The 10,403-nt window shown below is 39.2% G+C and overlaps 1 protein-coding gene across 2 annotated transcripts in view; it reads left to right on the forward strand.

Moving 5' to 3' along the window:
* PDGFD (platelet derived growth factor D) overlaps positions 1–10,403 on the forward strand; it is a 293,702-nt gene that overhangs the window by 103,287 nt on the left and 180,012 nt on the right. The window lies entirely within an intron of this gene.

The raw sequence follows: 10,403 nt of genomic DNA on the forward strand, positions 1-10,403 counted from the left end.
AGCAGGATATGCAGGGAGAAAGGTGCTCAAGCAGTCTTGGATTAGATGTAGTTCCTTAGGGAAACAAAAGCTCAGAAGAGAAAAGAAAAAAAAAATGCACAGCACGTGTGAAATGCCCAAAAGTGGGAGTTTTTATAATGTAAATTGGAAAAGGTTGATAAGCTAATTAGAGTTGGATTTGAATCAACTGATATTAAAGTAATAACAATACCATACATAACAACCTAGAGCTAAATCATTTCTGGGAAATATTCACCTGGGTGAGAGGCAATTTCACTGGTAAGGAAGTACTTTATCATCAGCAGTTGACAATAAAATATAAGGATATTTAGAAATTATGTGATCGTGTGACCATGCCAGGTGGTGGTGCAGTGGTAACATGCCTAAAACCATGGGGAAATGTCCTCGGTTCTTGTCCTGAGACCTCCCTCAGAACTACATGCTTTAGACATGGTGAGACTGGGATAGATCGTGGATGAAGACTGTTGGGGTTTCCCTCCTTCCTTCTCTTCCTGTCTCTGTTTCATGGAGGAAATACATAAATGAGTTTTTTTGTTTGTCTATTTGTTTTTGTTTTTTGAGAGATTTTTGCTATAGGGTGCATGTGCTCACCAGAGAGACAGAGAGAGGGACAGAGGCAGAAAGCGAGAAATTACTCCCCCACTCCTGGGGGTATGGCCAGGCCACAATCACTTCTTCTCTTAGATCCTTGTCACACATGCACATATGCCTGACGTGAGTTTTAAGCCACCAGGTTTGGTTCTTGAACCGCGGTTGCCTATGTGGGAGTCCAGCAACATAACTGCTATGCTGTCTGCTGGTCCCAACACTGGAATTATTTTTAGGCAGATTTATGGAAGTATAATTTACACGTAGTAAAATTTTTCCATTTTTGAGTATAGAAGTTAAGTTTTGAAAATACGAACACCTCCATGATCACAGTATAAAGTATTTTTGTCACCTGGAAACATCCCTGGTGCTCCTTTGTAGGTGGTTCTTCTCCCACTCTCATTCCCCCTTGGCAATCACTGACCTGGTTTCTGCCCTTTTACTTTGGCCTTTCCTTGAACATCATATATGCAGAATTATGCAATATACAACATGTGTGTCTGGCTTCTTTCACTTGCATAATGCTTTTCAGGTTCTTGCATGTCATTGCATGTATCCATAGTCCCTTCATGATTTTGCTGAGTGATTTTTCATTGTATGAAGATACTATAATTTGTTTATCCATCCAAATGTATGTGGGTATTTGAGTTTTTCTAACTTCTGGCTATTGTGGATAAAGCTTCTGTGACGTATGAAGATTAGGTACAGGTCTGTGTTGTCATTTCTTTGGTTAAATGCCTAAGAATATAGTAAGTATATGTTAAACTTAAGATGAAAGACCATTTTCTGGAATGGCTGATCCTTTGTGCATTCCTATTAATGATGTATGACAGTTCCACATATTCCAGATCTTTGCCAGCACTAGCTCTTATCTCTTGTCCACAAGACTGTGTCATTTTAGCAGATGTGTCTTAGTATACCATTGTGACTTTAATTTGGCTAATGTTTTGAGCATCATTTCCCATGCCCGTGCCTTATTCACATCTCTTCTTCAATAAACTGTCTCTTCAGATCTTTAGCCTATCTGGTACTGAGTTGTTTTCCATTTCTATGTTTTCGGAATCTCACTATTTGATATATTTTATGTAAGTAAAGATAGCTATACATTTTTTGTAGAAGATTTTCAGCATTGTATGTAAATGGATTTAGCTTTCAAATTAGGTAGGTGTGAATATTTTGACTCAACTCATTTGCCTGTGTTTTTTATTAGGTACATTATTTTTAAAAGCAAAAATAACAATTGAAATAACAAATAGAAAATATTTCAAGTGATTTTATTTTTGTGTGTGGATGTGTGTGTTTGTGTTCACCCTGGAGAAACACATCCAAACAGAGAAAACAGAATGGCGAAATACCATTTCTATGGCAACGGCTCCATTGTACTTAAGCTTCAATGGTAACTGTTACAGCACATTGGGTCACGGTAGTTGGCAGTTCCAAAGGACTCAAACTGGGTAAATAACACATCAATATCTATTATGTCACATTAATACAGATTCTGGAAAAGTTTATCCAAGTAAAAAATATTTTAAACTGAGCATAATAGTGAATTTCAGATTTTAAGAATAATAAAATTACAATTTATTTAAACTTTCCTTTAATTTTTCAAGTTTTTTTAACTGCTAATACTAAAGAGTGATGTTTACTCCATAGATCCAGCTAAGTTCCAGGTACTTCACTATTTCTTTCTATTCCTTATAACACCTGAGTTGAAATTACTATTAGTTTCTTTTATAAATTAAAAAGCGCCAAAGCTCAGGAAGTTTAAAAAAAAAAACTTAGTTGTTCATTCATTTAACAAATATTCATTAAGCCAGATACCATTCTAAGTATCAAATACATAGCAATGAGGAGTTAGCAGGTGGCATGGTGGTTAAGGTACTCGGCTCCTACATGGCTGACCATGGTTCAAGCCCAATACATAGTGGCCTGAAAATTACACTCATGGGGCCCAGTAAGTGGCATGGTGGTTATGGTGTTGTAATATTCCATAGCTGACTGTTATTCCAGCCCTGGATCCAGTGGCTTGAATATCACACTGGGCATGTGTGCATACATGCCCAAAATCCCAGGAGAATTGAGGAGATTGAGAAGGGATTGTTGTGTGGCCATCACTCCAAGGGATGATTTCTCAATTTCCCTCTCACTGTCTGTCTCTCTGTCTCACTCTGGCAAGTGCACATGTCCTATGACAAAAACCTAAAAAATAAAACAAAAATAAGCAACAAAAAAAAACCACGAAAACATACTAATGAATAAGACTAAGCTAGAAACCAACAGGACCAGAATTCAAACACATACATGTGTGACTGTGAGACTGTATTTTCCCATAAATACCTGATGCCACATTTGATTCTATTTGTCAGATTGCCAATTACTTATAAATTATTTGAAAATAAACTAGTGGTATCATGGAACTTAGCACATCCTTTTAGTTGCCATGGAATTCTCTTTTTAACATACATGATGTTTACATAGAAGCCACTGGTAGGAAAAAGTACACCTTGTATTCAAAGTTAAACTTTTCTTTTTACATGCTGCCTGTGTACTATTTTCTAAGCAATGGGGTTTTTTTCTCTTAATTTAATCATAGGAAATTAGACTTGGGAAACATTAGTATACTTACTGAGGGTCTTAGAAAAGTTGAAACTTGGGGGCCAGTAGGTGGCATAGTGGTTAAGGCACTGGACTCCTACACAGCTGACTGCAGTTTGAGTCCCAGACCCAGCAACTTGAAACTCATGCTGAGCGCATGGGCATGTGTGCTCAAAATCCTGAGAGGAGAATGGAGAAGGGATTGCAGCATGGCTATCCCCTCTGGGGTGTGATTTCTCATTCTCTCTCCCTTTCTTTGTCTCTGTCTCTCCAGTGAACATACACATCCTATAGCAAAAATCTCTAGGAAGGAAGGAAGGAAGGAAGGAAGGAAGGAAGGAAGGAAGGAAAGAAGGAAGGAGGGAGGGAGGGAGGAAGAAGAAAAGTTGATATTTGCTCTGAGACTTATCCCTTCCTCTCTCTAAGACTTGTCCATCTACCTCTCCTTTGATTGTCACCTCCATGGCTCCCAGGAGTCTTACCGGGCCTCAGTTCTGTCTCTCTCTCTAGCCTGTTTCCCTTATGCCTCATAAACAGTGCATACTTACCCTGCACCCTTCTGTTTCTCCCAGCCAGTGCTTTATATCTCTTACTCTGAAACAAAAGAACTTGAACACTTTCTCTACATGTGCCGTCATTACTTTCTCCTCTCCTCCTGTCGTCATCTTGCTTTCCTTCTGCTCTAATTGCCTTTTCCAAAGACTTTGCCACTCCAGTGCAAAAAAAGATATCTCATTGCCCATGCGTTGAGTTTGTTTCTAACATGACTGAACATTGTTTCCTGTTTCTTTTCCATTTCAAACATGTGTGTCTATGTTGCTTGTTCAAGTATTTTGGTATTTTCTTGTGGTTGCTTTATTTGTTTTAAATGATTACATGCCTAATGAGGGCAAGAGATTATTTCATCAATGTTTGAGATTATTTCATCACTGTTTGATGAACATGGGTCTGAATTAAGACATGAATACTTGATTGCTGGTACAAGTCAATAGGGTAGGTGTGAATGAAATCACTGAGAAGCTGAACTATAAAGTATAGTGTGTAATTTGCAGCTTTCATTTTACTGAAGTTTTATTTCCCGGAAATGGAAAGTCTTTCTCCTCTTTTGCAGGAATCATTTTCCAATAGTCAGAGTCCAATTATGAAGTGAACATGCAATTTGGTATGCTAGTGTTCACCGTTGCAGTAGTTCTTACAGGACTCCCTAGAGACCCACCTGTGTCTCATGGCGTTGTATTGGAATGGTAGATACTGTGGCTTCCAGCAAGTTTATCTTGTGAAAAATGTCCTGCCTTCATTTTTACTGGTCTCCTTTGCTTTCTCTATAATTCATGAATCTTGTGCCTTCATAAATGTCTCTGTTCTGCCTCTTGCTACATGGTAAATCATTTTTATCTCTGCTATGTGCCAAAGTGTCATCATAACCAAGACTGTCCTGAAATTTGGAAGTCTCAGGAGTTTGGGGCATCATTCCATCCAATTTTATAGACTCATCAAATTTTACAGTGAGCATGTGTTGTTTTGTGTCTTTGCATTATATCTGCTTTGGTTTCTGTGGATTATGCAAGTGTTTTAAAAGTCATACTTTGTTGAGTATATATACTTCTTGTTCTCTGTACCTTTTATAAGAACCTATGTTCCAAATAGTTGATTTGGCCCCCAAAGTTTATTTTTATGTCAATGTAATTCAGTTTTATAGATGACTACAATTACATTAAAGGATATAAATAATTTATCTTCAATTTATATCTATTACAGCTATTTAATACAATTTAATAGAGTCAGAGTACCCATCAGAAGCATATTATTGGGTCATTGAAAAAGTCATGACGTATTTATACATCATGATTTTTTCAATGACCCAATAGTAATAAAATCATTATATTCTAGGAGCTCTTTGGAAAAATGTTAGTTCTGTAGAAATTAATTAGGGCTAGCACATAATGTGGGGTTAAGGTGCTGGATTTCCACATGAATGACTTCATGGTTTAAGTCCCAGACCTAGTGGCTTGAAGAAAATGCAGGGCACATGTTCATGCATGCCCAAAATCTTGAGAGGAGACTGGAGAAGGGATTGCTACATGATCATTCCCCATTGGAGAGTGATTTCTCAATTCCTTCTCTCTTTCTCTCCCTCTCTCTCTCTCTGTCTGGCTCTCTCTGGAAAGCCCACACACCCTATAGCAAAAAAAAAAAAAAAAAAAACTATTAAAAAATTACCAACTCACTTCAATTAAAAGAGTAATATGACTGCAATTTTTAAAATACACATTTATAAAAAATACACATTAAAGGGTTAAATTTTAGTTATTTTTCGTAATGCTTTACTCAACTATCTAAAATACAAGAAAGAACAAAATAATATTTCCTTGGAGGAAAATTTTATAAAGTGTAAATGGACTCAGTTTCTTTGCATTCTTTCTGCAAATCCCCACAATATAAAAAGGACCTATGTTTTTTTTCCCCTCAAAGGTATCATTAGGAAATGAAGTTAGACTGCTATCTACAGCAGTTCAATAGACTGGAATTCTTCAAAGAAGTTTACCATTTCCATGTTTCATAATAAAGTATTTGTTAATTAAATCATAAGTGTATAAATGAAATAATGAGGAAAGCATATCTTAAAATCATAGGATGGAGAGTCATAGTTAAAACTAATATTCTACCACATAAAACACTTCACTGTATCTCCAACAGTGAAGGAAAATATAGAAATTCTGTATGAGACAGAACCAAAATCCTAGAGAGTCTTTCTGATAATGAGCCATCAGGGAAGGGAGGAAGTTATGTTGGAGATACATGTTTAACAAGGAAGGAAGATCTTGTTTTCTATAGCCTACTTAGGACTGTTCATACACAAGAACCAGTTCAGCAAGCTCTGGTTTGGATGGTGGGGCCATCAGTTTAGAAACAGGTTCATTATAAGTCAAAGAATGAATGAACTTGACACTACGAGCAGATTCAAAACCTGTGGTCATGTTAACCATATGGCATTAACCACACTTAGCAAAAACATACCAAAAACCCCACACAGTTTCTTTATTCCTGTGAAGTTCATTCAGCAGACATTCACTGAGCACCTTGTACATCCTGAGTACCGTGCCAGGGAATTCCAATCCTTCCAACTTACCAACTAAGTGTCTCCCTAGTACAGATCTAAATGTCACTTAAGTCAGGAAGGACTTTTTATCAGTAGCATCATTAGCTTCATGAGGGATTCTTGGTAGTAAAAGTAATCAATTTAGTGGGGTGTAATAGCTATGTTGCTGGACTTCCATGTAGTCAACTGCGGTTCGAGTCCTGGACCTGGTGGCTTAAACTCACACCGGGCTCATGTGTGTGCATGTCCAGGATCCCAAGAGGAGAGTGGAGGAGAAGGGATTGTGGTGTGGCCATCCCCCTCCCACCCCGGGGGTTGATTTCTCACTTTCTGTCTCTCTGTCTTTCTGGCGAGCACATGTACCCTATAGCAGAAACCTCTCCAATAATAATAATAATAATAATAATAATAATAATAATAATAATAATAGTAAATTTAGCTATTTTCTGCTCTTCTTTCCTTAAGAACAGTTTTTATTAATCGGGACGCTCTGGGTTATTCTGGATATCTGCTGGGGTTTTTTTTGTTTGTGTGCTTTTTTTTTTTTTTTTTTTTTTGATTTCTAATTGTTGCCACTCAGAACTGGGACATCAGTTCATATCATGCTTTGAAATTAGTATAGTAATTCAAAAGGACATTGGCTTTAGCCATAAGAAGGAAAGAAGTGCTGATACATGCTGTCATCTGGAGGAGTCTTGCGAATATTATGTTAAGTGAAAGAAGCTTACATGGAAGGTCACAGGTTATATAATTTTGTTTACATGAAATATCCAGAATAAGTAAATCCATAGAGGCAACACACAGATTGGTGGCTGCCAGAAGCAAGGGAGAGGAGGGAATTGGAGCAAGTGCTTAATGTATACAGGCTTCCTTTTGAAGTGATAAAGCTGTTTTGGAACTAAAGAGAAGTACTGGTTGCAAAACATTGTGAATGTATTAACTATGATTAATTTTGTGTTATGCAAATTAAATCTCACATTTTAAAAATTGTACCCAAAATGTTTTTTGATTTTTTTAAAGTCAAAAGGAGCACATTGTCTCTCTGTATGTTTTCACCATATTTGATAGGTAAATTGATATTATATCAATAGATGAATCAGTAGGCAGGTTTTTTTTTGGAAGAGGTTTTTGCTATAGGATGTGTGCACTCGCCAGACAGACAGAGAAAGACAGAGAGACAGAAAGCGAGAAATCACCCTCCAGTGGAGATGGCCATGCTGCAATCCCTTCTCTTCCATTCTCCTCTCGTGATCTTGGGCATGCACGCACACGCGGCCGGTGTGAGTTACGCTAACTGCTGGTCCCAGTAGGCAGGTATTTTTATCCGGTAATTTTTTTTTTTTAAGTTTTAGGTTTTTGCCATAGGGTAAACACTCTCTGGAGAGAGACAAAGATAGTGAGAGACAGTGAGGATGGGGAAAGTGAGAAATCACCCAACAGGGGAATGACCACATCACAATCCCTTCTCTCCCATTCTTCTTCTGGGATTTTGGGTATGCATGCACACATGCCCAGTGTGATTTTCAAGTTGCCGGGTTCAGGCCTCAAACCACAGTCAGCCATGTGGGAGTCTAGTACTTTAACCACCACATCACCTGCTGACTCCATATCCAATAATTTTCAATAATAAAACTATTTGAGAACAATGTAATTATTGTTTCTCCTCACCCCAGGAATTGCTATCCTACTATAAAAGATTTTCACCAATAATTTTTCCCATCTGTCTGTGTTCTCTCACTATATAATTGCCTGCCTTGAATTTTAAATCTTCCCTGGAACCTCTCTATTAATTTTCATGCTAAGTTATTACTTTAATGTTGGAAGATTGCACTTGGAATAACTCCCATGGTAAAATCATTTTTGAAAATCCATTCACATGCTGGTCTTCCTCTTACACATCATTAATGAAGGTGTCAACTAGAAAGGTCACTAACAGTAATGCCTGCAGCACCCCACTGATCATTTGAGTAGAATTTGATCTATTGCCTTTAATAATTGCCCAGTTCTTGTCAACTAATTCTCAGTTCATGTTGGGGGCCTTATGGTCAATACTATTAAAAATAATTTTTCTTGTTATTACAATAGTGAGATGTTACCTAATACCATTCTGGGAATACCTGAGTATCACACCTTCTTCACTACCGTTGGTATTAACTGGCAACATTTCTGTTTAATTATTGTGATAGTTAATGACAGTAGTTTCCATGATAACAGAGAGCTAATTTTTCATTCTCAGATCACCCTGTGCTGGCTCTTCTTTTTCTTGGCTGTAATCTGTAAACTGTTCCACTGCTCATTAGTACCTGTAAGGCCTGAGGAAATGACAAGGGCAAACTCAACTTCTGTATACTTCGCCTGGCTAGCAGCCAGTTTTCAGTCTAAAAAAAAACCTTGGGAGATGAGAGTGAGGATGAATAGTGGTGAATTAAGTGGCTGTATTCCTTATTCATCAATGCAAACTAGTTTCCCCTGACAGGCACCGAAGGTTACTAACAGAGACTTAGAGTTGGGAGGACCTTGGTGCGGTCCTCAGCCCCTGTGTCTCTCATTGGGGTGGTCACTGCTGGAGATTTGGGAGGGACACTCCATTGTCATATACATAGGACCTCGATGACCTCTGGAGCTAGAGTACTAAATGCCAGTAGTCATTAGCTAGCCCTCAATGCCCCACACATTTCTGGTTCCTCCAAGTGGGCCAGATCCAAAACATTCTCCCATTTCCTTGAGCAAACTGAGGCCCAGAGAGATTTAGTGTCTCACCTAAAGGACACATATTCAGTAAATGGCAAAATTGGTGTTAGAACTGAAATGTCCACCTTCCTATTCCAACGCTCCTTCGATCAGCATAACTAGCTTCATTTGAGATTTTTGTTTGTTGTGTTTTTATTATTTTTTAAAGAGAGATTTTTGCTACAAGATGTGTGCATTTTCCAGAAAGAGAGAGAGAGAGCTAGAAAGAAAGAAGTCACCCCCCTAAGGGGGGATGGCCTCACTACAATCCTTTCTCTTCCATTCTCCTCTTGGGATCTTGGACACGCACACACACACGACCGACCTGAGTTTTAAGTTACCCATTCCGGCCCTCGAACCACAGTTGATTGTGTGGGAGTCCAGTGATGTAACCAATATGCCATCTGCTGGTCCCCCATTTGAGGTTTTTAAGAGTAGAATTTCAAGTGGGCTCTGAGAATTGGTCTGAAATTCAATGACTTTTTCCTACACAGTCTACCCGCTTGTGCTCTAAAGCGTCTGTTTCATACCTTCTCCAAACCCCTTCTCAGTCATTCAGCACTCTCTACTTCCCTCTACTCCTTGCTGCTCATTTCACTGAGAAAATAGAAGACAGAGGAGAACAAATCTCACCATCACCCCTGCTTCCCTGCCTCATTGGCACCATGTGTTCTACCCTTCGCCCCATTACACGAAGTGGATTCTCCTGTTTCTAAGGCCCAATTCCACCTTCAGTTTCAGCACTGTGCTCCATGACTTATCTTTTGTTCTCTCTTGCTTCTTCAGTGTATGTTCCCTCAAAATCATCCCCATTGTCATATAACCACACTAAACCAGCTCCTTAAAAAGAAATACCCACAGGACCTCTAATCGACTATGGTGTCTGCCTCCCCAAGAGAATGCTGAGAGAACTCTGCCCTGAGAGAACTCTTCCCTGAGAGCACTGGTAGCATTCCCTCTCCCACCTCCTCCAGTCTACCCCAGCTTTCTTCCTCACCATCCCCACAGACTGGTTTTTATAAAAGTTACCAACTCCTCACTAAAGCCAGCCATTAATTCACAGCCCTCATCCTATCCATCCAGCAGGATTTGATACAGTGACCACACCGTTCTTTATCAATTTGCCATCTCAGACATGATTCTCTTTCTTTTCGCTCCTGCCTCATCCGTTTCTCTTTCTTAGACCCCTTTGCTGGTTATGTCTCCTCTGCATAGCCTGTAGATCCTGGACTTCTCAAGAGCCCAGTCCGGCGCCCGGCGGAAGCCGCGCGGGGCGTGGGAGCTCATGCCCCCGGAGCGGCGGCGCCCGCCAACGAAAGAAGGCCCCCGCAGAAGCAGCAGCCACGGCGCCCGCCCATGGCAGACCGCC

The sequence above is a fragment of the Tupaia chinensis genome, unplaced genomic scaffold, assembly GCF_000334495.1.
Source record: "Tupaia chinensis unplaced genomic scaffold, TupChi_1.0 Scaffold000276_1, whole genome shotgun sequence".
NCBI classification, from domain to species: domain Eukaryota; kingdom Metazoa; phylum Chordata; class Mammalia; order Scandentia; family Tupaiidae; genus Tupaia; species Tupaia belangeri.